The sequence below is a fragment of the Cyprinus carpio genome, chromosome A6 (genome assembly GCF_018340385.1).
Source record: "Cyprinus carpio isolate SPL01 chromosome A6, ASM1834038v1, whole genome shotgun sequence".
Taxonomy (NCBI): Eukaryota; Metazoa; Chordata; class Actinopteri; order Cypriniformes; family Cyprinidae; genus Cyprinus; species Cyprinus carpio.
The window spans coordinates 28,475,876-28,502,404 of record NC_056577.1 but is presented as its reverse complement, the minus strand read 5'-3'; the positions used below and the strand labels follow the sequence as shown (position 1 = coordinate 28,502,404).

The following is a 26,529-nucleotide window of genomic DNA, read 5'->3' as shown; positions in this document are numbered from 1 at the left end:
GTTGATAATGGAATGGATTCTCCATTGTGATCTGTAGCTGATATAGTCTGTCATGATTGCACAAGCAGGGATGGCTAGACACATATTAAACAGGTTATTTGCACAGCAGTAGCCGTCAAGAGAGCACAGGGGGGATTCATCTTTGTAAGAGAAGAGCTCAGAGTAATTAAATATCCATGAGCATTTTTGGTCATGCCCTCTGTATGAGCTTGCAAAAAGCAATGCATTATTAATCAGAATTTAAATTAAGTCAAACTATTCTTTCAATGGCTGGCTTTGGTGATGAATTCTTGCACTCTGAGTGCAGTGAAAAAAAATAACATAGACAGCAACTGTGAGGTAAATAAAATACAAATTAATTACTTTGACACACTGTGTCTAGACAGTCCAGCAAATATAAGGCCTCTGTGCCACTTATTTAGTACTTGCTGGTGAGCAAAAGCAGAAATCGATGGGGGTTTGAGGTCACTGGTCAGGAAGCCAGTGAACGCATAAGCTGGAGATCATTACATGTTCACATTGGTCAAGGTCAGTGCAGGACAGTAGAAATATTTCCTATCCAGACTGGCTAGTACTAACAAAAGAATGGCAATTGATTTGTGTGAAATTGATATCTGTTGAATGTCTGTTTTTGGAAACTACTCCATTATAATTGTTATGCTCAGTGGCTGGTCATTTATCGTCTCGGCTACTGTGTGTAATGAACATTTTAAAAAGAGTCTTATGTTAGGATGTATGACATATTGCCTCTGATTATTGTCTTTTATGTAATTATTTTTGGTCAAAGACTAGCATACTATGTTTGTATTGGTGAATCATGCAAACATGTTTAGGTCACATTTCACCCCCCCCCCCCCCCCCCCCCAAAATCAAATTATACTGTGTGTGTGTAATTTCGATTATTATTGGTGGAGATTCTCATTTTAAAAATGTATGATTTCTTACAATACAATGATTTCTTAAATTTAAGTGTCAATTACGCTTCGATGGCAGAACAAATACTGCCATGATATTTAGATACTTGACAGTTTGTTGCTGCCATAAAGCAACATACAGTTGCTTTAAGAATGAAAGTTAGAGATGATGAAATATAATGGTGACTTATTGGAAACCAATGTCACAATGGAAGCATAATGGAATCAAAAAAAATCTTAATTATCTTAAAAATACTTTATTTTTCTTTTCTTTAAGCAGATGTAAATACCCTTTTCCATGATATTTGGTGAAAAATGATTTCAATAGAGTTTACTGTAGCATCAATACCTTAATTTGAAAACTCATTCCAAACTCATCTTCTATTTTATTTAGAATAAAGCAACTTGTTTTGGCAGTATTATTAAATGCATGGCATCTTGAGCATCTTCTTATCTCTGCTAATTAGGAAGTGCTACCAATCAGAACAGCTGCTGCCATGGTTATTAGAAAAACAAACACACAGCACTGACTTGGACACCTATTTCCATGGGAGTAATTGCTGACACCTCCTCAACCCTGCCAACCATTTCAGCCATGGGGAAATATGACATACACACAAGTACAATAAACTCCCACATTTGTTCATATCATGCATGTACATACATACAGTTGCTTTAAAAAGATTGTAACGTCTTATATATAAATATTGCATCTAGAAGAGAATGAACAAGCAAAATTAGTGCATTGTCCTTTGTAATTATGGCATTCATTTGTATATGTTATTCTTGTTAAATGGGAAAAGCAAAACAAAACTGTGCAGTGATTTGCATAAGCACTTCAATCAATGGCTAATTGGGGGGCTTGTTGTCATATATAAGTTGTAACAGTATCATGACAAAATTTAAGGTAATATGCAAAAAGATAATTGTAATTATCAGCATTTCTTAAACAGCAATATATAGACAGGCTTAAAGAAGATGGAGAATAATCAAGACAGAGGGGGAAAAATAAGTATTACAATATATTTATTGTTATTTATTGTTATTAATATACACCAGGGTTATTATAGGTAACTATGCAACTATGTATGCGACATGAATGCACCTCCCGTAACGTTATCCTCTATGTGAGACACTCCACAGATTGTCTGTTTGCGCTCATCCATTCTTCCATCAGTGAGAGTTCTCTACATGCTACTGCTGCCACAGGACATAAACTGTTTCAATTCATTAGCTGCAGATGGCTCTGAAGAACGCTTGACATAGAGTTCATATCAGCCAACATACTGAACACATGGGGAACACTGGCCGATGTGGATGAGATGGATTTGAACGTCTGGCATTAGGCATGTCAATGAGAATCATTCCGCGGTTAGTAGTATGAAAACAAACAGAAGGATGACATTTCCTTTATTCTGTGGCTTAAATAAATATTAATTTGCTGCTATTTCCCTGAGAGACGCTTTGTAGTGACTCATCATGACTGACACTGACTTTCACTTTCAACAGTAAACGAAAGATTCAGTTGAATAACATTTTGACTGTGCTATAATAAACATGCCAATTAAATGCTAATATACAGTAGAGTTTCTACAGCAGAACCAAATGAAGGCTTTCCATGCTGTTTGGCATATCAAATGACAGAATTAGTTTTAATGAATCTTGCATACACAATAGACCTTAGTCAGAGTACATGCTTCATTTGATTTGACACATTTACACTACCAGAGTTGGTAAGATTTTCTTTATTGTTTTTGAATAAAGGCTGTTATGTTCAACAAGGCTGGTTGTATTTGATCAAACATACAGTAAAAACAATAATATTGTGAATGATTATTATAATTTAAAATAACGGATTTCCATTTAAATTAAACACACACACACACACACACACACACACACACACACACACACACACACACACACACACACACATATATATGTTATTCCTGCAAAGCTGAATATTTAGCATCATTACCCCAGCCTTCAGTGTCACATGATCCTTCAGAAATAATTCTGCATATTTGAAAAAAAATCATATTTGCTGATTTTGTTATGATCTTACTGATTACAAACTTTTGATAGTGTAATGGGAACTGAGGCCATCAACCTCTAAAAATGTCCAGAAGACAAAAAAAAAAAAAAAAAAGATGAAGAAGAAAAAAAAGAGATATCCCAGGTTTGAGGTCAAAAGTCAGTGGTTCTTGGGTGTATGATCATTGATATCAATTTGAATTGAATCAAATTGAATCAATTTGTGGAAAATAGCATTGTATGGCTTCAGAATGTTTGCAGTATAGTGCAGTTGTTTAGACTACTTTTATGATGTATTATTTTTCTATCTCTACAGCTCCAGTCATCATCATTAACAAGAGCACCCTGGACATTCTGTGAAATATCTTCTATTATGTTCCACCGAAAAAAGAAGGTCGTACAGGTTTGAAACGACATGAGGGTGAGTAAATTATGACAGAATTTTCCATTTGTGGTGAACTATTCCATTAAAACAATATTATATGTTGAACTGATGACATAAACAACAATATAAAGTAGATACAAAGCTTTAATCAATTAAAGTGCTTTAATCAATGTGCTGAATGCTTCAAAACAACTGGATTTCAGCCCCCTCCCCCAATACCCCAGTGCTTCCTATAGGAGCTGTCAAAGACAGGCAAGCCTTGACACACATGCATTCTGCTCCACACAGAGGGGGGGGGGGTAGGATCCCCTGTGTCTATTTTATCACACCAGTCAACCAGTAAACACACACACACACATAGGTGCACAGGTAGACAACTTGCCCTCCACACATAAAATGCAAGCCTATGGAAAAACAAACACTTGTGGCTATTCACAGTTGACATACATACTCCAACATCCATTTGAGTGCAAAAAAAAAAGCCATGCACACACACATGCACGCTCCTGCATAATTCATGTGCACACACTTGCACACTTATAACCCATAATCCACCCACACAGAAATTGGGAAGGGTTTTCCCTTGGTGCAGAATTAAAGAGCTCACGCTTCCCAGCCCCCACTTCCTCTTACCTCTCCCTTCCTGCACCTCGGAGCTGGGAAACACTGGCAGCTGAGCACCTCACATAGCCAGACCATGTGTTTGTATTCATTGTATGGACCGAGATTACCCTGGATACTCTAGGCTTTAAGCCACAACATAACAAATACATGCACTGTTTATATGGGTACTGTATGTGTGAGGTTATTACCTTAGCCAATAAACAATTTCCTGCAAAATCCTTCACTTTCTGCTCAACATCAATACTTGGTTACATAATGTTGGGGCTGCCATAACAGGAACACACACCCTATACAACAATTATGGTATTTAACAGTGAACTATGCAAAAAGAGCAGGAAAGGTTTATCATATAGGATGCTAAGCGGTGACCTGAGGAGAGTGAAAAATGCATGAAATATCTCCTAATACAAAGCAAACATTCAGGTTTGCACATGCAAAATGCAATTTTACAGATTCAACATGCCGCCAAAAGCTTTACATGTCAATCAAACAGTCTCTTCCTGTCTGAGTGGGTGGATTGTGTGTAGAATAAACTACAATATGTACCGTACTGTATCCTGGTATCAAAAACTGTGGTTATGTGTGTCTATAGCAATACTCAGTCTGAAATAATGAAATGAGCACTCACAGCTGGTAATGTGTTAAAATTGGTAATTGAGGTGAGCTGTGTGAAATGTTATCAGAAGTCTTCAGGTTTCTGGAAATAGAGTATAATGACGCACTTGAGATAAGTTATGCAACTTGGATTGAGCTGTGCATTCTTGCTGTAACATATTGAACTGCATTGACTAACAGAGATTCTTTTTTGCATAATTTACAGCAGTTGTATGTATATTATACTGATCAAATGTCTCTTCATATCTTCTTCTATGGAGGTCTGTGTTTATATGAATTTCGACTTGATGTTTAAAAGAGAGCTTTAAGCTTGCATGCTGTTATCACTGGCTCATGTTAAATTGCCGTAGACTCATCTGATTTTCTTCAAAGTGTTTCAGATTACATTGAAGTCAATCAGTCCATGATATTAATAGCAGTGGGAGGAACCAAATTTACTCTGAAAGTAAGGTAAGAATGATCATTTAAGTGATACAAGCTTAAATAGGTCAGGCAGATGACATCGAATGTAGACATATGTTCACCATTTCTGCTGGTGTCTATGGGTGAGGTGTATTGATGCTGTGGTGTTTCCTGATTTACTGCATGAAAGCCCATGTTGCGAGACATGTAATCTAGACGCTGTGAAACTATCAAACCTTTATTCATTTCTTTATTCTCTAGTTGTATACACCTTAAACTTATGTGGTCTGCAAGTTTTTTTTTTTTATTTTATTTAGCAAGGATGCATTAAATTGACCATAAAAACATATACATTGTTATAATAAATGTCTGTTTTAAATAAACTTTTCATCACAGAATCCTAAAGAAAAAACACATTTACGGATCACATGACACTGAAGACAGGAGTACTGATGCTGAAACTTCAGCTTTGCATCACAGAAATAAATTACATTTTAGAGTATATTAAAATTAGAAAAAAGTTATTTAAAATTGTATTAATATTTCACAATATTACTGTTTTTACAGTATTTTTTATAAAATAAATGCAGCATTTGTGAGCATAAGAGACTTCTTTTAAAAATCTTAACAAACTCAAACATTTGAACGGTAGTGAATGTATGTCACGACACAAATTCTCAGCATTTTAATCGCCTTTGTGCCTTCACTACTTCATTTTAAATGGTCCTCTGGTGTGACCAACTATTTCATGTAACCTCAATTAGTATAAGGTCATAACACTGCGTATATATTAATTATAGAAGAAACTATTTTTAAGAACAGTTTTAGTGACTTACAGCATGTCACACCACAGGATACGTGAGAAACTGCTTGGTTTAACATCAACTATAAAGGAGGCTTTTGATATGGTGGTTTTGGGGCATGAAGAATGAGACAATTAGAATGATAGGAGAGATTATGTGCAGTCATTGTCCAACCCATAAAAACCCAAATTCTAAAAGTACCACAAATGATTTTGATGCCATCTTAATGATTTTAATCCAGTTCACATCGGCATCTCTCTCAAGTGGAGGGAAAAGTGGGTTAGATCTCATGAGTCCACTCCATGTTCTAGAAGCAACATGGATCTTTTTCTGGCATCCAAGTCTTGCGAGATGTTTATCTTCCGGTGAAAATAAAACCATGACTTAATGAAGTTCTGCACTAAAATGATGAAACCGACATGAAGCATTTAAAGCTGCATGCCATATAAATAATTCCAGATTTGTCATTTCATTTACAATGGAAATGTATCTGTATAATGCATCAAGAAATGTTGCTGTGCACTAAAACCCCGACACAAGACAGCAGCAGAAAATCTATACAGAATGATGCATTCCCTCCAATGTGAGGTGCATTATAAATGGTTTGCAACAAAGGGTTTTATAAATCCACAGCGCTATGAGGATCTATATCACATTATGATGCATCTGTTTGAACATTTATGTAGACTTTGAAGTACATTACAAATGCATGTGTTATGCCATCAAATGTAATATAAATAGAAAGTAGTACCAGGAGACATGGCTTGTCTTTTCCATTCTAAAGATATAAACGCCTTCAATTTATTACATGTTTAATTTCTTAACAGCGTCAGCATTAATTATTGTAGAACAGCCGGACTTGTCAGGTTACTGCTGCGTCCTTAAAGCACAAAACGATTGCAATTGCCTCTGAAGTTTAACTAGAAATTCAAAGCAGAAAAGCACTGAAAAATTGTCTAACAGTAACTGACAGCTTGGGCACAGTGACACAAATACTTAGTTTGGTGCTTTTGAGGTCAGTGCATGTTACCGTAAACCCGAAACAATGAAGTGAACGTGGTTTTGGTTGGGGAAAAGTTGGATTATTCTATCATGAATTCTCCATTTCAGTTACAGAAGCCACAGGCTATACTTTGTAATTATTGTAGCCGTCTCACTTTCTGCCCATGCTTGAGATACAGCTAAAGGGTGAGCTAACTAACAAGAGGCCAGTGGGCTTGGGGTCTGATGAGGATGGTTGATTTTTGGGCTGTGTTCCATGCAGCCAAGGCAGCATAGGAAGAATTGTTAAATGTTAGAGCAGAGCCATCATCTGACACCTGGAGTCATCAGGCACCGAAAGGTCAGCTCTGTCCGTCTGTTAAATGCCACAGAAATGTCATTAACATAAAAATGGATGGGAAGTAACTGAACGGGATCTAGAATGCAATTAATTTTTTTTGAACAGCTCGCATGCCACAAGAAACATAAAATCATTTTAAAAGTCTTTAGAGAAAAATATAACTCCCTCTCCCTCTACAGCATTCTTATTAAAAAAAAAAAAATTCAATATCCTGAAATTGTAATGAAGAAAACCGCCTCATTAAAAGATTGAAATAAAATTTCTGACGTTATCTGGTAAAATTTCTTGAGAATTTCTTGAGAATAAAAAGAGTAAAATGGTCAAATGATGCACTAAAAATCATATTCATGATATTTGTAAAAAAATAAAAAGATAATAATAATAATAAAAACAAATTCAGACATAAAAATGCATGTCTTCTATAATGTATATGGCTTCAATTTTGTGATTCAAATTCATTATGATATTATTTCTGTGGTATAATATAAAAAATGTCAACGTCCTGACATTGTAACAAAGCAAATATCTCATTAAAAGGTTGAAATAAAAAATCTGAAGTTTATATATCATATGTAATTTACAAAAAAAAAAAAAAGAACATTAAACTTTACATTATAATAGTGATTCATGCAATACATTTTTTATTCTGTGACTACAAAGATTGATATTTATGTAGTATTTAAATCAAAAACTTAAAAGAAAATAGGTTTTTAAAAGAAGATAGGCATTTCCTTATTTCTCATTGATTAAAAAAGATACTTGCTTGTGATACTTTGCTTCTTTTTGTATTTTCAGGTTATGTACTTTCTGGTGTTAATCTACTAGATTTGAGGGTCTGGAATTGCATTCATATAATCTCAAATAAGTAGAGTGAAAAATTGAGGAGAGTAAGGTAGGAAAGCCTGGTCAGGGAATCCTAATGACTTTACTGATTGTGACGCAGACATGTATAAATGCCTGACATTACAGCCTGCCATCCGAGTTTATCTCCGAAACAGAAGGGAAAACTGCCCACAAATCTCATCTAAATGACTCTGACTAATGACTCTTTACATACAAGTAGGAAGCAGCTCTGGAAACTCACAGCACGCTGCAAGATACAGTTATCCAAACTACTGAAAGAGGCATTAAAATAGGAAGCATAAATTACTATCTTTTAAAATGTAGTCTGTTGCTCTGTAAACCAAATCTGCACCTTCTGGTTGCTGTGAGACGACACAGCCGAGCGCTGCAAATCTGGGATGTGGCTAAATGTGTCAAGTCTAAAACCTAAATTTCCTTGCATGTTAACACGCTCCTTTTTGAGAAACAAATGAGTGTTCTAATTTCTGCTCCATCCCCCAATACAATCCCCCTCCCAGCAGTAAAATCCCATTCCAGTGTGCCTGTGTGCAATTGCCTCAAACCAGTGATTTAAAAAAAAGAGGAAAAATCTCTGTGCAGATGGGACTGAGAGGTTGGAAAGAGGTATAAATATTCCTGATCATGTATTCAGCTGCCCCCGAGGTCCCTCCGTAATAGATGGTATATCTTCTAGTGCCATTAACCCGTGAGATCAGACGTGGTTGTATGGTACAGGGACAAGGAAAGCAAATTATGTGGAACTGCTCACGATCACACCTGTGTCCTATTCTCTAGGGTAACCTGGGTGTTGTTATTGTCACCCTCACCTTTAGAATATTGACAGTGGGATTGTTTTCGGAGAGAAAAGCGCTAGTTGAAAGCACCGCTGGCACTTTGTAGTGCAAATTGAGTCTTTGTTAGTGATTCTGTTTGATCATCTCTAATTGAAAAGAACATCCGCAACATATCTCATTTGTTTTTTCATTGTGCATGAACAGTCCGTGCCATAAAAATCAATAAACTACAACTACAGTGCACATCCTTTGCATGCAATTATTACACATTTCAGTCTATATCATATTTAGAATCCAAAACCTACTGAGCTGATTTGCTGTCTAATGCCTATAGCATCTGCATTTCTATGTGTTTTAACTAACATTTACGGGAAAAAAATAGTGTAGAAACAATTTTCACTGAGAAAATGCTAGTAAATTTCACAAACAATTACAAAGAAACAGCAACACATTAAATAAAATTTTGAAGTAGAATAAATGACATTTGTATTTTAATACAGTAAAAATCAAATTTTCTTGTAAATAATCTTTGTTTTATTCACAACTTTAAAAAATCAGTGTAGTCGGCTCCTCCCCCTTTGGCAGGTTGAAGCACCACTGGTTCCTGCAGTTACACAAATGTGAACATATCAGACTTAAGTATCAAAGTAAACAGGAGTTTTCCCATAAGCATTCAGCGACGCAATGCTCGTTCCCTTATCTCAGAGAACCGGAGCATTATTCGCTTGACTGCTCACTAGGTTTTGGAACATAAAATTTAGTTCAAGACTAAGTTCAGTGTTTCTGAAATGACTTTTTGCTTCTCCTCCTTGGTTTAGATATTAGAAGGTTTCAATCTAATACATGTAATCTAAAGCAATATATTCATGAAAGATTATTATACTCTCATATAACTGAGACCATCTCAGCATGTTTGCTGCAAAGTGGACATGGGTTTACCATATCACACTATACACTGACCTGTAGATGGGCTGCAAGTGGAAGTCAAGCTTAATTAACTAATTCATTGAAACTTCCAGCTGCTGGTTGCAGCATCTGTTGTTGGAATCTTCTGCTGAGAGTCTCCTGAGAGAATTAATTCACTGTTTCTGCTAACAAGCCATGGTGGGTCAAATCTGCTCCTTTCAGAGGACTTCAAAAACAAGATACATGCATATTTACACTTTGCAAAGTATGTTTGGAAATACAGTCATCTGTTAAAATGAAATGTGCGTCAGGCTAGTTGTGTTCATAGCATTATCTAATTTATGTATGTATTGCTGCCTTGATAAACACTGAAATGAGGACAGTCCAGTGTCTAAAAAACGCCCTCTTGTGGTTGAGAATGGAGCCTGAAGTGAATGTAAATGATTGGGGAGGATTGGCTGCAACACAACTATTAGGTTGAAAAAAATTGTTAATGACTTTTATTGAATGTGAAACACTCCAGCTGGGAAGTTTAGAGATAACAGTTGTTCTTGTATAAACATCTTCACATCACCCAGTAGTGTATTTCCACAAGAACATTTGTTGCAGAGATTTAGACACAACAGAAAGTTTGATGTACACCACAAGGAGGCAGCAAATATATTTCACCAATCTGATGCTTCTGTGCAGAGTTTGCCATCCATCAGTGCTCTCTGTGTTGGTTGTAGTTAATTAGTGTTGCTTGCCAAAGCAAACATCAATAATCACTTGTTTGGGTTTGAACAATCCAATGCTGATATTTATTTCAGAATGTTCAGAGAACTTTCAAAAGTAATGTTCCCATAATAACAAATTGTTAAATGTTCTCTTAACATTTCACATAACATTACATAACACAAAGTTATTCACTTTCACACTGAACGGTGTTATTTTAATATCATTGAGATGTTATTATATGTCTTTATTAATATTGTGAATTAGTTTTTAGTTTTATATTTTCTGTTTTAATTTTAGTTAAGTTTCTATTAATTGTTTAAATTGTTTGTTTTTGGTCATTTAATTTTTTTATATGTATATTACTTTTTATTTAAGTTTTAATTGTTTTAGTACATTAACTAAATGAAAATGAGAAATGTTGCCTTGGCAACTAGCTGAATTTTTTATATGCATTTTCTATTTTTTATTATTATTATTATTAACAATTTTTGTGTTAGTTAATTATAATAACCCTGACAATAAAAGAGCATATATTTGCTACTGTCAATAAATGCGTTTCAACATCTGACTTCTGAAAGTAGGTCAAAAAATCAAATGCCAGGACTAACAATACTTTTAGTCTTATAATCTGGAAATCATTTGATCATATGATTGAGACAGTATTAGAGCAAAAGAAAAAAAAAATATTGCTTCATTTGTCCAGCCAATATTAGTTTTGCTCCAAAATCCGTGACTTGTGTTGTAAATGGACTGCATTTTGCATTTTGCATTCTGCATTTGTAAGATTAATTACAAAGGAATTCCCCCCTCCTTTCTTCCGCAGTGATGGAGGAGAACAGTGAACAGAGAGGGTTGGATGGACAGATTGGAGAGGAGTGTAAATGGCAGTGGGAGCTAACCCAAGAGATGACATGGGTCACCACACGTGCAAGTAAAGTAAATTGACAAACAATTGATTTTGTGAACAAGATAACAGTTATTTATTCATTTTCATTATTTTGGACCTATAATTGTCATAAAATTGGTTAAGAAACTAGACCTCATAATTTAGTGAATACATTATCAGTTGAACCAATTGAGGCAGTGCCTGGGGGGTCATTGTATTCTTCGGGAGCCATGCGCATTCATATGGAGAGGGTCTTTGTGCTAATTCCTTAAATGATGGTAGCTTTTTGGATCGCTTCTTGGATTTCAAAGGTGAGAGGGGTCACTTGATCTGCTGGTGCTTCTTAGGAGGGGCTTCATGACATGCAATAGCTTAGGAGCTCTTCTATAATAATGTCAGTAATCAGTATAGTGTTTGTGTGTGCGCACATATTCTGTGGGTGGGAATAGAACCTTGGCAAACCTAATACTCTTACTGGTAATTAATCTTACAACTTGGACTTTCAGCTGGCTTCCAAATGATAAGCTTCAGACAAATTGGTGTGTTTTTAAATTGCCGGAGAATTCTAGAACACTAGTTGACATTATTCATTAGTCGGTCTGATTGGAGAGATCATTATGAGCATTGCTGTTATGCTTATTTATTCTGTGAAAATTCCTTTTAATCTTCCCTGATGGCCTGAAACAGTATTTTGGATTCAAATATTTTAGCAATTTTTATTAGAAAGAATAAGGTCAGATCCATTTTAATTCATTTCAAAGTAAACCAGACTTTAAGTTAGATAATATTTTTGTCATAGTTCAGAGCCAGAAATGTACAATTTTATTTAATTTTTTAATTATTTTATTTTATTTTATTTATTTTTATTTTGCCTGTTGGTAAAATTGCACACAATTGTTTTCTGCTCCTTTTCTTTTCCTGCTCTAAATTGTCACATCAGGCTGGCAGCGGTGCTCAAAACAGAGAAGATTGTTCACCGCTGTTCAAATCCGATTTGTTTTACGCCCTTCCATCATGTTTCACTTATCACGTCGTGTTGACAGCTCTTAAGTACTGAGCGATATAAGCCTGTGATGCGGGCAGACAGACCTCACCAAAGTGTTTCCTGTACAAGCTGATGATGTGTTTGGGCAGACATTTGTAACATTGCTGTGTTACGGAGGTCACCGGAAATCTCTAGAACATCTGGAAAAACAATTATCTGAACTGACAAAACAGGTGGAGATATTATCTTTTTATTCCCTAGAAACATCTCCCATACAAGACTTTTCCCACTTTTTTTCTTTCTCAAATTTTGCATGTGAATTTACCATTCCTTTAACTTTGAGGATAAATATCAGTGTAAAATGACCACCTGTGTGGGTCCACAGGAGATACTGCACTGTATGAGCGACTCATTGAATCATTCAGCTGAATCATTCAAAAGCACTGATTCATTCAGGGGCGAATAATGTGACTGTCTTTGTAAGTGAGTCATTAAAGGATTCAGACGATCAATGTAAAAGAGCTAATACATTCAGGAATGAGACAATTGATTGTCTTTTTGTCATTGAATCATTTGTTCAACCGATTTTTTCAAAAACGCTGAATCATTCAGAAATTAAAGATAAAGAAATTTCTGTCTGAGAATGTGAAGCACTGAACTCTACAGGAAATAATGCCTACATTGAAGAAAATGAACAAAGGGGCACCATTTGCAGACAGGAAGAGTATGAGTATGAGTTTTGTAAAGGCACTATTCATATTAAAGGTCATTGAGCACTTAATGTGTTGAAAGTGTTCATTTGTCATAATAAAGAGAACATCCACATCTAACAGCTGTGAAAAATAGTATTAGTTACATGTAGTCTATATGAAATAGTGTATTATGTTTTCTAAATATTTTTTGTGTTCCACAGAAGAAAAGTAAGTTTTGGAGCAACATGAGGGTGAGTAAATTATGACAGATTTTTCATTCTTTAATGAACTGTCCTTTTGAATTTGAAGCGTGTAAATACTGTAAGAACTCATCTGTCTTCCATTGTTTGACAAACAGCCTCAAAGTAGGTACTGTATGGTGGTTTCAAACAAACAGAGCAATGAAAAATTAAACACTTCAGCTTTAATACTGTAACGTCATACTGTAACTGCTGAGATTAATTAAAAGATTCCTTTGGCTTAATGGCTAGAGATAAATTCTTCAACATTCTCCAGTAGATTATATGATTACTAAAAAAGTTTCTGTGTGCAGGAAATTACTAGTGTTTAAGGTAAAAATGTTGGAAGCATTTAAACAAAAAGAGTATGTCAATATGAAGAGTCCTTTCTACCAAGTAGTTCACACAGATTTCCAGTCACTATCACAATCATGGCACTAAAGCCCTGTTTTCTGGCAGTGTCTCATTGACGTAATCAACTGAACACATTCAAAGTCAATATTTTCAAAGAGGCAGTTGTCTGTTCCAAAGAACACAAAATGACAGGATTTTGTGAATTTCTGTCCGTTGTTGTCAGGAAACTGAAATCCAGCATGGAAATCGACATTTACATCTGACACAACACAGATACTGTCTTACTGTGTGTCAGTAGTAGTGTAATTATGTCCGTCCTGATGGCTCAAGCAGAAGGTCAAGAGGTCTTTTGGCAGCAGATTCTTGGTTTTCAGAGTCTGAATTCTTTCATTCTGACTATATGGCAGTGTCTTGAGAATCTGCAGAGCTGAGGAGACTTTCTTCTCATCTTATGAACAACACTTGGCTCATACTCACGTTCAGAGGAAATGATTTTTCCAAGCCACTCTTCATCTCAAGTGCAGAATGGGGGGTGCATAAGTTCAGCTTTCGAGTGCATAAGTTCATTATTGTTCACGCTGCTGTGTGTTTGAGTTACATAAATGGTGTTGTTGAGATCAGGATGCTGCTGCAGTACATCTGTGTGATTTTCCAATTATGGATCCCTTTTCTGTGCTGTCAGAGTGAGTCCATTTGCACTGTATAACAGAAAGCCGATAGCCATAAGGAATGCATTTACATGAGACTTTGAAATCATTGTTTTTATCTCCAGTTTAGACATCAAAAGATCAAAAGGGTTAGTTAATTGCTAAGATATTAATGCAATATTGATTAAAAAATATAGGGATAACAAAGATTATTTCTAGCTGTAAAAATATATTAAATTTGAGTAAAAAAAAAAAAACTACATATATATATTGAGAGTTGACGGAGAAAAAAACATTCCTGGTGTGCATCAGTTGAAACAGCTCAGGCTTACATTTTAGTCTGGGACTAGGCTTAAGCCTTGTCTGTGAAACTGGGGGTATATTTGTTAATACTTGAATTTAAGTCCTAGTTAATTGGTTCTCTCATCTACCTTGCAGTCTGTTCTTTTCACGCTAGCGTTTTTACATTATTTTTACTCCTTCCCCCTTTTTTCTTTGCTGTGTGCTACTGTACTGCCTTTGAAGTCTTTTGAAGATATTAATCCTTTTTTTCATGCTTGATTCAAAACCCTTACTGATTATTTTCATGAAAGCATTTTAAACAACATATATTTTTCATCAATTCTGGGTATATTTTTGAGGGGGAAATTAATAGGAAATGATCTTGTAATACTTTTTATCTGACTGTGAATCAGAGGTGGATGGTAACTGTGAACAGATTGCATCCATGCAAAAGGTCCGTTTACACTTATTTCTCAAAACTGTGAAAGTTGAACCGCTCCTTACATATCATAATGCATGCACAAAAAAGAGATGTGGCTATGGAGATCCTTACACATGATGCAAGGTGATTTGTCTGTGTATGTTCAGTTTGTTCCTATCCAGTTACAAATTTCACACTCTTTTAAAGACATCTCATGACATTTACAGATCACATGGCAATAACTTGAATTAATAGATAGGTCTGACACAAAACCTGAAAAATTTGTTGAGCACGATAGAGCGTGCAACAGTGTTGATCACTTGTGTGAAGAGGAGCCTAGAACCAATTTAAATGGCAATAATACATATTTACCTCCACCCATCTATTCCTCAGGTTTGTTTACCTGTATTTTTTATAGTTCCATTTGGTTGAATAGAAGAAAAGATGAATGTGCCGTTTTCAATGCTTGCTTAAAGCGATAGTTTACTCAAAAATGAAAATCCTCCAAATTTCATCTGTTTTGGTCTAAACTGTAAAAGTCAATGGGATCCAAAAGAAAGTCATACAAGTTTGGAACAACATGAGAGTGTGTAAATGATGACCAGTTTTTCACTTTTGCGTAAAATATTCCTTTAAACCAGCCTTAACTGGTCTTTTGGGAATTTTTAGAAGGATTATGCTTCAGCTACGACCAGCAAGCCAGCTGGTATACACCTGGTTTCATTTTGTTGCTTGCTTTATAGTAAATGTCAGTCAGAAAGTCTTGTGGACGGTTCTAGGCCAAAATGAGCTTCTAGGTCAACCAGATGTTACCAGAAAGACTAGCTCAGGATTAATATGATTAGATGTTAAAACCTAGACACAGTTTCCCTGAGAGTGTTTACTTCAGTTTTGTCCTGTTAGTCAGCACATGTTTTTGTACCACTGTCTGTCGTCATACTTATTGAAACTATGCCGATCACTCAAGACCTTCTTCCAGACTCTTACTTTTCATTCCCTGCTGTTTTTGTTGAAAACATCAGAGAATAGAGAGTCCTGAGCCCATGCTAAGACTAAGAAGAAACAATACTGTTTGGAATGCCACGGCCTGCAATCCTCAAAATGACATTTACACAGTTACACATTTACTTGATTGTGTGGCTGCAAACATGACAATTTCCTATCACATGTACGCTTAAATCTTTTTGATGCTGCAAGCAACATCATCATCACCCTTGGAGGAAATTGTAATCATCTTTGATTTTGACATCATTAGGCATTTCCTCATGTGACCTTGTTCATCTGTGTGGTTGCGAGAACCCATTACTCCATTTCCACCAATGAAAATAAGACCTTTATATAACACCACAAAGAAAAAATGGAGTGAAAGTGGCATGTATTTGTTTGACTAACACAAACAGCAAGCTGACAGTGACCTCCATTCTCCAATGTAAAACCGATCCAGGCAATTTGAAAAATAGGCCGTGCTGCTAGAACATTGAGGAACTGAGCTGAATATCTGTTCTTTGAGATAAAAATTCAGAAGTAATTTTTATTAGTGTGGTACTTCGCAAGACAAGCATCAATTCTGATAAATAATAATGAAACTTTGTTAACTGACAAAGTTGTTTAACTGGCTAATTGTTTTCTGTCCCTCCATTATTCTTGCCTTGAAATGCAATGTTTCAGAGAGTGTTGCAATTCAGTCATCAGATGGAAAAACATATGTTTATGAGTCTTTGATTGGCCCCAAACTGTAAACAAAAGTGTGTTGCTGGGCAGTTCCGTCACTCTGCAATGAGCCTTGACGAATCTGGATATTGCAAAATGGCATTGAACTAGCAAGGACTGACTTGCACTGAAATGCTTCATCTACTGTGGATTTGTTATAGAAATCCCATTATAATTATGTTGCATTTTTGGAATTACCTCAGGATGCAGCAAAGTCTTCGGTAATCCTGTGAAAGTACCTCTCTGAATCTGCACGTCACAAGATCAGTTTTAATTTAAGCAATATTGCAAAAGTTGCGTTTGTACAACAGTTCTGTAAACAAGAAACTAATATCAACCATATGCTATTTTGTATGCTACTTTAACTATTTAGCATTTGTTTCACTGACAAAAAAATTGTTCAGTTACAATGTGGTAAACCATATAAATGGAATTTTACATACTGAACTATATTTATTCAGAGACAAGGAACCTCAATGATTCAGATGTTAAGATCTGTTAAATTGTTTTGGAAAAAATAGCAGCGGCTAGAAAATGGATTAGGATTGGGATTGTAGTTATAAATAGAATTTTCTCTGTTTTACACTGCTAGTCGTGACGTCTCTGAGGTCATCCGCTCTGTCTTTGGATTTGTGACTGCTGGAGTCATGTGTGAAATTCCAGTGATTGCTGTTGTGTTTTGGTCTTCAGCTTGCTATTTTAAGAGGCATATGCACTCTTTACAATCCTACAGCAAACACAAATCAAAGGGTTATGACTAGTTTACTCACTCTTAATTCAGCCTTATGCAGACCCTAAAGTCCACAGTATGAGATACGTCTAGAGGTTTTAAGCCTTAGTCACTAGCTAATCTGTCTGCTGTGTGCTATGAAGACATATAAACACTATAAACCATCATACTTTAAATGGTTTAATGTGCTTGAGTTTAATTATATTTAATAATAATATTACTAAAATAATACTAATTTCATCACGTGGAGACACGTCCACCTGCCAAATCATGATGCATGCATTGCATGTTTTTACATAAAACATTCCTTTTAAGCTGAAACCCCTTTTTTTTTGACTCAGAATTTTTTTTTTTTGTTTTTTTTTTGCACTCAGAAATTGATAATACTAAAAAAATAAAAAAAATAAAAATAATAATTCTGAGTCAAAAAAAGGGGTTTCAGCTTAAAAGGAATGTTGTATGTAAAAACATGCAATGATTGCATCATGAAAAAAAATTCATTGCACTTTTAATGGCTAGTAGTAGAGCTGACTTTAATTTTTTTTTTTTTTTTGTAACAATCAAGTTTTAGTGCATTCCTTAATGGCATGGCATATCATATTTAGAAGCCTTGCAATATAGCCCAAGAGATGGATGAATTACTTTTATTGTGCTTTTTGTAGCATTACATGGAAAAGAGCAGCATGTCTTTCCACAAAACATCTCAGAAGAAAGAAATTCATGCAGGTTTTGACCAACCTAGCTGAGTAAATAATGACAGAATTTCCATTTTTGGGTGAACTGTCCCTTTATATGGAAGCCCATTTCTCCTACTAAATTAAAAAAAAAAAAAAAAAAAAAAAAAAAAAGGTCATTACATTTTTTTATATCTAAATTCAGATTTTTTTTTTCTTGAGTTGATATATCAAGATTCGAACATTGTTTCAGAATTGTGAGAAATAAATTAAAGATGAATTTTTCTCAAAATTGCCAATTTAAATCTCATAATTCTGACTTTTTTTCTCAATTATGAGTTGACATCTCACAATTCTTTTATTTCCAGCACAGAATAAAAAGATATTCTGAGTTTTGTTCAGAATTGCGAGTTTGTATCTTGCAATTATTTTTAAAATTGTGAGATATAGAATTATTTTTTAAATTCTATATCTAGATAAATTATAGAATTATTTTTAGATAAAATTCTCAGAAATGCTAGAGAAAAGAATTCAGAGATAAAAAGTTGCATTTACCCTTTTTATTTGTTTATTTCGTTGCACTAATGGGCTCTCATACCTTATAGAAGTTAAAATGACTTGCTTCCCATTATAAACTAAAAGCTCGAACCTGTCAGGTTTTAGGACCTGTGGCTTCCCTGTCTACAGAGGAGGCACTAAGACAGGGGACTTCTGGCTCCAACTACCACAGCAATCAATTTCTCAACAACAGGAGCTGCTTCGGACTGGGTGACAAGAGCATTCTGTTTCCACATTCAGGATTAAACATTGGAGCAAAAGTGGAATATTGAAACATAAATATATAATTACGGCGTCATCTTATTAACTTTCTGAAGTGATACAGAGTGAAGAACAGGAGGAGAGAGGTAGGACAGTTTGATAATGCATGCATTTAATACTTTACATGTGAAGTTGTGTTCATAAACTGTTAAGTAATTTGTGCCCATAAAAATGATAAAACAAACTTGATTTTTCAGCTGAACCTTGGTCCACTTAAGTTTTAGACTTAAACTGATCAGTATAATCTTCTCATTTTTATCTAAAATTTATATTCCTCTCTATACTTTAGAAAAAAAAGTGAAATTTTTAGAGCACAAAGTTTATGCATGTAATTGTATGTTTGCAACAATATCCATGGGAGTAGCTTAGTTAAGTCTTCAGGGGCAACCAACAAAGCTATTTGTCCTATCTTTGGGGGGCTTAAAGGGTCTTCCCTCCCTTTAAACTTTAGGATCATCAGGTTACCATTGCGATACCGGCCAGAGCAGTGCTTTCAGCTGCAGCACACATGCACAAACCTCTTCTCACACATGACTCATATTACCTTCAGTCATATACTGCTGAGGATGTAGCATCAGGTCAGTCATACCTTCCATATTTTTCATTTCATGAAAGTAGACAAACGTTCAGAGCTCTTTGTTGTTGTTGTTGTTTTGTTTTTTAATATTTTTCTCTGTGTTGTAAGGCAGACATGACTGCAGCCATCTCAGTTACCTACATCACTCATTACTGATTCATGAGTACCAGTCATTACAAGGCATAATATGTGTGGTACAGTATACCCATAGAAGCCATGAAACATTAGCATTCTTGTGAGGCACACTGACTTTTTGTAAGGATGGTGCAGCTTGCATACAATACATGCCATAAAATAAAAATCATCCTTACGTCATTCCAAACTCATTAACTTTTCTTTCTTCCATGGAACACAAAAGGTACTTTTCAGTGCTAATATAATGAATGGGAGCTGGTGTTTCTGAGCTTCAAAAAGGAAAAGCACCATAAAAGTATAGTTCATATGACTTGTGTGTTATATTTAAAGTCTTTTGAAACAAACTGTAGCTACAGACTAAAATTTAAGCCAACACTGACATAATTAGATATTAAGTGAATTATTTAAAATCACTGATTTGTCTGTTCTTCATACAAAACTGTCATATAACTTCAGAAGACTTTTTAGTATAGTGCACTAGTCATATAGTATGGACTTGTATGGTACTTTTTTTCATTTTGGAGCTTGTCTGCTCCTCACTTTCATTATATTGATTATAGTGGCCTGGATATTCTTCAAATATTCACTTTTTGTGTTCCACAGAGTTTGATCCACAGGTTTGGAATGACATAAGTATCATTTTTGAGCGAACTGTCCCTTTAAGTATTAACTGTAAGTCTCTAAACTAACTTACATTTCACGCTGTTTAGCCAGATGTTTATTCTGTCCAGTTGCCACATAGAAAGCCAGGCTCATGGACCATGATGTTCTCCAGACATCTGACACACATTCAGCTACATACTTTGAACACAACAGATTGTCTTTTGCCCTTTAACGATGATCCAAGTTCTTGTGCCATTTCTCTTTTAGAAAGGACAGTGTTTGGGTAGGAGAAGCTGATCCTGTCAAAGCCGAGTGATCTGTGCTAGTGGCCTACTCAACAGGCTTTTTAGGGCTACCAGGTCACATACACACACACTTTGGGGACTATGAATTTGAGATGGTTGACATAGTGATTAGCATGGAAACAGTTTGGTGTCTCACAATTGTAAACAAGAAACATGGATGCCAAATATTTAAAATGTTGGGTGTTTTGAAGCAGTATGAGCTAAATAAGAGACACTACTGTTTAAAAGTCTGGGGTTAGTAATATTTTTTGTTAGTGAATATTTTTATTCATGAAGGATGCACTGAATTAATCAAAAGTGTCAGTAAATATTTTAAATTGTTTCAAACATCTTCTCTCAAATAAATGCTGGAGCAAATCAGCATATTAGAATGATTTCTGAAGGATCATGTGACACTGAAGACTGGAGTAATGATACTGAAAATTCAGCTTTGCCATCACAGAAATAAATTATATTTTAAAATAGAAAAATCATTTTAAAATGTAATAATATTTCACAATATGCTGTTTTTACCATAGTATATAGTATTTTTTTTCTTCAAATTGATAACTTTTTGATAATTTTTCATGATTTAATCATTTTTTAAAGAACCAAATTAGGTTGTAAAATGTGTCTGTAAGTTTGGTAAATTGAACTCTGAGTAGTTCCGAATAAAATTAAATACTCTAAAGACAAGTGAAAACCATAATTAGGTTTGTATGTGGATGTTGTAAAATTAAAAGCTGCTTCCCAACTTCTGTCCGTATGTTATAAAATGTTTATCGGGGCCAATCAGGTACTTTTAAATTGGCTTTCAAATTTTAACATCTGCCCACACATTCTCGCAAAAGGAAAACATTTTCCATTTAGCCTGAAATTCAAGGACTGAACAAAGGGGAAAACTTAACTTGCTGTCTTGCCACGAACCCTCACAATACATCACTCTCTTTGGGATTTTAGTCCACCTGCCCCCTTTCCCACAACCATCCTGAGCTTTTCAGAGAGGTTTATGGTGTCAGCCTTGAGGGGGCTATTGGTGATGACCCTAGGCCTTCCTCCTTTGAGCCAGGGATTACCTGAAGAATAACAAGAGAAATGGGTGAGAAAATCTGTGAAAGCAAATACCAAGAGAGCGAGAGGTGATTATCTGAGCTCAGACTAAATAGAAATTTACAGCTGGATTTGCAAAGTCAAAATGGTTTCAAGAGGTGTTTGAAATAAAGACTAAAGGGGCACAGAAGGAAAAAACTTTGTTTACCGTGTGATAAATTTCAAGCATGTGCTAAATGGGACTCATGTGTGTTCTTGGGAGTTATCAGCGAGGAAGAGTGTAACAGGCAAGGGTAATTTCTGTCTCTTTTCACTTTGAAGAACACAGAGACAGAGCTTTAAAGTGTCCTTACACATGGTTTCAATTCAATGGCACTCCAATAAATAGTGCTTTAAATGTATGCCGTTAGTCCCCATACTGTTATGAATCTGATTTTTGATGTAAACTATACAGCATATTTACCATTTCTCCTCCAAATTGTTTCCAGAGATTCAGGTGTATGCCCATGGAATATTCTCTGACACATCCTTTTATGCCGCGCTCTGTAAACTATTGGAACGTGTTGGAGGCCTTTATCTCAGGCCTGTAACACCGCCAGCCGCATTCACTCTTTTCAACCTGGTAGAGTCTGTGGCTTCAGGGAGCTGTGTGTTTAAGGACTTGAACTCTCTTTAGCTCTCAAACCTGACATAACAAGCTCGTACTGTAGTTGCTGTAATGTCTTGTTCAGTGTTAATGATGTCAGTGGAATGCACCTTTAGGGAAAGAATTATATGGACCATGATATCTGGGGAAGACAAACCATTTAGTTTTCAATGTTACAATGTTGAGTAGCAAATTATATTCAAAAGATATAAAAGAGCAAAAGATGCTCTTGGCAACATTCTCAAATCATATTGGAGAATATAATAATTTTTTTAATAGATTAATGGAATAAAGTTTTCATTCTAATTTTTAAATTGTAGAATTTTTGGGGATTTTTGGTCGCCACTGTATCTATATCACAGTGTAAATAGTGTAAAGCGTTACACTGCTCAACCATCACTCCTACTTTAAGAGCCAGTTTTTTAGGCAAATACAGTAAATTGATCAGATTCTTCTTGGCAGGTGGCTGTTTAATGGTTGTAAATCAGTATTTCTTATGTGGTTTAACAATGAGACCACTTTATAACAAGAGAAGTGTTTTGTTTATTGCAGGAAGACAGCGTTTACACCTTCTCGCACACATCTGTCATAAAATGTTTTTATGCTGGGGTTTTTCAGTTCCTATGAACCAGTCTTACATTTCCTGCTTTAATTTTAGATATTGTAAGCAATTTCTTGGAACACCACAGGAAAAAAAGTGGCCCTTTTATCTGAGAAATCACATTTGTCTTAGTGGTAAAGTCGTTTTGTGTTCGTGCAATCAACCAATAAATGTTGCCATGCCTTCATTTCCTGTGGCTCCAGAGTGATTAGCCACATGGCATTTAGCCCATAAGCAAAGATGATTTCAAATCACATACTTTCCAGATGAGCATGCAGCAGCCGAGCCGTTCAAATGAATGGGATTGCTAACAAATAGCTTTCTCCAGGTATTACAGACCACCTTTCATTTAGCTTGCTGACATGTCTTTAGAGAGAGGCAACATGGTAGAAGTTTGCAAGATGATGGAAGTTAGCAAGACAGCTGAAATCACTTACAGCACCTTTTAAGCCCTGTTTATTTTTCTTGTTGAAGAATGATCGGTTCGAATGTGACAAGGATTTATTTTCACCATCCTAACACTGGAACAAATTTCAATATTTAGAGTGGCTGAAGACAGTTGTATACATCCACCATGAAGCACAGTGTAAATCAGAACATCTGGGAGGAACTGGGATGTAAAGAAAACATTTAGAGTAGGGATTCGCCATAGGAGCACTAACCACAGCCTCGGCTCAGGGTTTGTGCACCACAAAGCAAAGCGGGGCTGTTTGATCATGACAGATTCACAACATCCTCAGCCCTTATTTTTTGCTTGTTTTCGCTTGTGACTTGTTGATAGATGATATTACTTTACTATTCACTCTGTTGTCAGGGGTGAAGAAAGAGATCTCAAAGGTTGATGTAGATAAATTAAATCGGAAACATTTAATTTGAAGAAACTAACATTAAAAATCATAATGTGGGGAACGTGACAAAGGGGTTGAGGATCCAAATGCAGCTTTAACAGGTACAACAGTAAACGGTTACAATCCAGAGTGAGACAAAAGAGTAATCCAATAAACAGGCAAAGGTCAGGGCAGGCAGCAAACAATCAGAAACAAGGAAACTGTCCAGGGTCAAAAACAAGGCAAGGCAACAAGGAACAAGGAAAACAGGGGAAACACAGGAACTAGGGGACGCTACAGGCTAACAATAATCAGCAAAGTGAGTGTGTGTGAGTGCATCCTATATAGTCTTCGTGATTGAAAAAAGGTGAGACCAGTAATCAGTTCAAGGTGAGGGGTTTATTGGAGTTGTAGTGGGACCACTACGATTTTTAATGTATATAATTGTATTATATAACAATATAATCATTTTTAATTTATCTTTTATGTAATATATAAATTAACTTAATTAAAATTAAAAGCCCTCAACAAAATATGGGCAAAACATATATAGATTTTCACACAGACCAAAATGATGTGGTCTTAAACAGTTTGACAGCTTAGAGATAATACAGAAATGTCGTTTAGTTCATGTGCAGTGGAACTGGCTGCCGAGACCAGTAACTTTGTCTGTTTCTAAGGTATATTTCTAGTGTAGCCATAAACAAGTCTGAGGCCAAATCTCACAAATTCCTAAGGCCAAAGGTACCATGTCTGCATTCCGAAATAGTTGCTGTTCTCCACCCATGATAATTAGTCTAAAGATGCATCAGTCCATCTGTACGCTGTCACAGCAGATACCAAACATGGTTTAAAGCGAGTGATGAGACTGTCCAGGTGAAACCTGTATGCTGCAGCAGTTTCTTTAAATACCGTTCGTGTCTGTGTTCTCCATTCATGGAGAGAGCTGTTTTCGTGACTGCAAGGGTTAGAATGTTGAAGTGTTTATTTCAGGACCATTAACAATTCATACTTAACTGTTCCTGATGTCATTTTACTCTTTTACTGGCATCCAGAGCCTTATTCATACTTGCTTGTAAAGTCGCTCCTCCCCTGCCAAAAGTTTTGAAACAATGTAAATACTGTATTTCATTTGTCTTGGCAAAGGTCTTCTGCACTGCTTTCAAAGACAAGACACTGAACTATTTGGGCTAAAACATTTAGATTCAGAAAATGCAATCACTGTTCATGTGTATTTTTACATTAATTTGTTGCATTAAGTTGCTTTGGATAAATATGGAACTCTGTTTCCACTACAGAAATAAAATGTAAAAAAAAAAAAAATTGGTAATTGCGACCTTTTATTTCACAATTCTGAATTTTAATAGTTTACGTCTCCTGATTCTGACTTTTTATTTCTCAGAGTTTACATCTCGCACTTGGCAGTTTGTTTCCACCATGGAATAAAAAAATAGTAATTTTATCCCACAATTCAGACTTTTTTCTCACAGTAGCAGGTTTATATCTACAATTCAGACTTTAATTAGAAATGCAAGAAAAAAAAAAAACAGAATTGTGTGGAAAAGCATCAGAATTGTCAGATAAAAAGTTTCGATTACATTGTTTTTCCCCAACAGCAGAAACAAACTAGCAGTCATATCTGCTAAATTAATAAGTCTTAATGTGGAGGCCTTTAACTGATTGCATTTTGCATGTCTTTATGAAACGGAAAAGCCTGACATTTGTAATCTGCTTTATACCAACAAGAACATTTTACATTAATACATTAGCAGCTTGAATTAATAAGGTTCTGTATATATTCACAAATATAAAAAATAAGGCCTTAAAAAGATGTGCAGAGACCTTTTAGTGTCTAATTCCACTACTCTAAGGAAAATATTTCAGCTTGTTCCTAAATCTACCAAGACCTCCCGATTCTGGTCAGAAGATCCAGTACATCTGTTTTAGATTGAAATAGCCTGACAGAAGCCGTCAGATTTAGGTATCTTTGCCTTCATGCCTGCAATTTCCCCACAGTTACTCAGTAGCAGTAATTCAGTAATTGGCAAACAGGAGAAAAACAGGAAGGGTGTCAAGTAAATAGGACAGTTGACAGTTGGTCTAAATTGTCTGCTATTATGCTTTTAAAGACAGCTTCTGCAAAATAACGTCCAGAGGGCAAACAAGAGAAAATCTCGGGCTCTAGATTCCAAGCAAGCCGAAGCTAGCCAACAGCATGCAGTCCTTCAGAAACATTCACTTGGCCAGGAGCATCAATACAGTGCAGTTATTCCTTTGATCAACTCACCAAGAATCGAGTTGTCAGAGCTGACTGTCTTTGTGCAAGCAAATTTACTAAAACAACAAGATTCTCAGACAAAAGCATTTCCTAGTTATTTTCCTTATGAGGTAAATCCTTGTTCGACTCCATATTTTTGGTAGCTCATACTATACAATACACTGATTAGGCCATGCACTAATCACTCGTAGTGGCATCATGTATGATAATTACTTTCAGGTGTGAAATAGTATCTGATGCAATTGAAAATCATTTCTCATATGGTAAAAAAACAATAATGTTAAATTAAAAATATAAATATATATTTTTCTAAAAATATGTTTTTTTAAAAAATCATTAAAATAATAAAAATATTTTTAAAAATAAAAATAATACAACATGTAGGTGGCAGGTGTGGTTACTACACGCACATTAAGACAAGGACACATAGTCTTTAATCCAAAATCTAAGGAATACAGAGTAGATACACAGATAAAGCAACAACAAATGACACTGAACACTGAACAAAGTGAAACATTGGGATTAAATAACAAGAAGAACTAATGAGGATGATTAACAGAAAAGGTGAACATATTCAGTAACCACAGAAACTAATGAACAAACAGAAGTAAGGTTAATGGAAACAAGGAATGAAACAGAAACCAAAACAGAACATGACTGTGACAGTAGGGTTATCATGTTGTAAAATAGTGTCTGATGGAGTTTTGTAA

At 35.4% G+C, this 26,529-nt stretch overlaps 1 protein-coding gene across 2 annotated transcripts in view; it reads left to right on the top strand.

Annotated features, from left to right (window-relative positions):
- The first annotated feature begins 18,590 nt into the window (after window positions 1-18,590).
- LOC109068037 (nerve growth factor-like) overlaps window positions 18,591-26,529 on the top strand; it is a 17,300-nt gene continuing 9,361 nt past the window's right edge. The window contains exon 1 of one of the 2 annotated variants that reach the window (XM_042758869.1): window positions 18,591-18,904. The gene's annotated coding sequence lies outside the window, so the exon portion shown is untranslated. The remainder of the gene's footprint in view (window positions 18,905-26,529) is intronic. The other variant, XM_042758868.1, reaches the window with a different exon arrangement.